Source organism: Mustela nivalis (assembly GCF_964662115.1).
Source record: "Mustela nivalis genome assembly, chromosome: 15".
NCBI lineage: Eukaryota > Metazoa > Chordata > Mammalia > Carnivora > Mustelidae > Mustela > Mustela nivalis.
In genome coordinates, this window is record NC_139034.1 from 77,337,735 (window position 1) to 77,340,730 (window position 2,996).

Here is a 2,996-nt window from a genome sequence, read left to right on the forward strand (position 1 = left end):
GTGTGTTAAACAGATGCCTGTAACTTCCAGATTGCAGCCCTAAAACAGAGGGTCTCCTTTTCTTCCCCTCATCCTCCTTGACTAAGCATATGGGAACTAGAACAGTCATCTTGGACTATGGGATGGAAGCCGTGTTTAAGATGGCAGAGCTACAGACTAGAAGGAAGCTGGGTCTCTTTTCTGGGAATCCTGTTCCAGGTAACCTGCCTGGGTTTCTTTGCAAGAAAATTCGACTTCCATCTAGTTAAAGGAAAGTTTTTCTGCTGGGGCAGCCAAATCTAAATCCTAACAACACACCTTCTGGCAAATTTATACTCCGTTCTCATGGGTTTTATGCTCACTCTGTTCTTTGATCCACTGGCCTAGCGTCTTTGTGAGTGTCTTATCATCCAGGGGAGGCTGATGGCCGTTCCTGCTGTCACATTCTCCACCTGAGCCTTTCTGCTCCCATCCTGACCCCACTGTTGGGCATGGAGAGCCGCTCCTTCCACCCTCGTCCTCCCTGACTCTGTTAGGCAGAGGAGTCTACTAAACATTTCTATTGAAAATGATTAAAAAGCCTTTAAAAAAACAATACTTTGATGGCTGAGAAGATTCCATTCTGTAATTTTTTTTTAAAGATTTTATTATTTATTTGACAGACAGATCACAAGTAGGTAGAGAGGCAGGCAAAGAGAAAGGAGGAAGCAGGCTCCCCACTGAGCAGAGAGCCTGATGTGGGGCTCGATCCCAGGACCCTGGGATCATGACCTGAGCCGAAGGCAGAGGCCTAACCCACTGAGCCACCCAGGCACCCCCCATTCTGCAATTTTTAAATCAGCTGCAATCATTGGATACTGTTTAGCATTACAGAGAATAAGAAGACAGGCAGAAAAGCAACAGACAGCAGGAGAGGCAGGTGTGACTCACCACCTGTGTGATTTGGGGCAAGGCATTTCTCCTCACTGGCCTTCCATTTTCTCATTTATTTAGCAAACACGACAGTACCCATCCCTGATTCATCGTGAAGACCAGAGACGACTACATGAATCAGCTAGCACGACAGCACTCACATAGCAGGTTCAACCTTTGGTAGCTACAAAGGGGTGGTGGTGGGAGATTACTGCACAGAATTCTATTTCTGGGTCCCAGAATTTTCCTCAAATGATAACAATCCTGGAGTGGGGGATTATTGTTTCAAAAGATAGAATGTTTTTAGAGGGCGCCTGGGTGGCTCCGTTGGTGAAACGTCTGCCTTTGGCACAGGTCGTGATCGCAGGGTCCTGGGAGTGAGTCCTGCGTCGGGCTCCCCGCTCAGCTGGGAGCCCGCTTCTCCTTCTGCCCTTCACCCCTCTCGTGCGCACTCTCCCTTTCAAATGAATAAATAAAATCTTGGGAAAAAAAGAACGTTTTTTAGATTCTTAATACATACGTGGTAAGACTTACTACTGACTTTTTCAAATTAAGAAGTCATAGCTCAGAGAAGTGAAGCGATTAGGGTTTTAGCCCTCATGAATGGCAGAGACCAGAGGAAGCCCCTATTTTCTAACTTCTTGTCTTGGGCAATTTCTACCAAATGTATAGACCCAGAACCCTAATCTTTCTGTGTGAGAAACTGAATTAACCCTTTGTGGAAATCAGCTGTATAATCTCATTAGACATTACAATATTGTTGTTCATTCTGACCTGTCCTTCCTTAGTCAACTTTTATGGACATGCAATAAGGGAGAAGATGTGGTAAGAAGTCATTAGTGTTGGTCCCGGAATCGGGAATTCCTTCCAGCCTCGTCATTTACTCCCCATGTTATCTTGGCAGAAAAGTCAGTATATCTGGGTGACAATTAACTTATCTGGTAACGAGAACTCTGGATGATTCCAGAAGGTCACTTCTTGCTTAAAGTCCTGTCATTAAGTGGAGTGATGGGAACAAATCTGGGTAATCAAGACCGAAATGGTTTTCCTAGATTCCTTTTGCTAAATGTCATGTCACAGCTGAATGGTTGCAAATGTGTGTACATTTGTTGCCATTTTCTTTCAAACTATCTTCAGGTGCCAAAAGAACAACTCATGTATGCATATCCCACCAATGTTCATTAGAAGAGGATGTTGAGAATTTGAAGCTGGGTCTACTCAACTTTCCACTTAATTTAAGAAAATCAAATATTTGTGTGGTTAAAAATTAGAAAAGAGGTGTCTGGGGGAGCGCCTGGGTGCCTCAGTGGGTTAAGCATCTGCCTTCAGCTCAGGTCATGATCTCAGAGTCCTGGGATCGGGCCCCACATCGGGCTCTCTGCTCAGCAGGGAGCCTGCTTCCCCCACCCCCCTCTCTGCCTGCCTATCTGCCTACTTGTGATCTCTGTCAAATAAATAAATAAAAATCTTAAAAAAAAAAAAAAAAGGAAAGAAAAAGAGGTGTCTGGGTGGCCCAGTTGTTAAACATCCAACTCTTGGTTTTGGCTCAGTTCATAGTCTCAGTTTCAAGATCAAGCCCCATGCTAAACCCCACCTGGGGCTCTATGCTCACTGCAAAGTCTGCTTGAGATTCTCTCTCCCTCTCCCTCTGCCCTTCCTGCTTGTGCTTTCTATCTCTAGTTCTAAAATAAATAAACAAAGCTTTAAAAAAAAGAAGAAGAAGAAAAGATTAGGGGAAAAATGAAAATATGAGAGCCATCGGATTTGAGGGATGGCATAAGAGTAGAATTTTTCTTCCCATTCCCCTCAATGTTGTTGATACAGTGCCGGCAGCAACAGTAACAATATTTCCTAAGAGGACGACGGCAGATTCTGGCTTTGCAAACTGTGCGCTGGGAACTTTGAAAAAGTAAAGTCTTCTTCTTTTTTCTAAAATATTTTAATTTTTTATTTCTGAAATTTGGGTGAGTTTGAATCTGACTGGGTAAACATCCATAGATGTGGGAGCCTTCACAGTGGGTCTCTGAAATCGGTCAGAACCCACATATGGGAAGATTTCTGCCCAAGTGAACACATTGCTCCCTAAACGAGGTTTAGAGATGTAG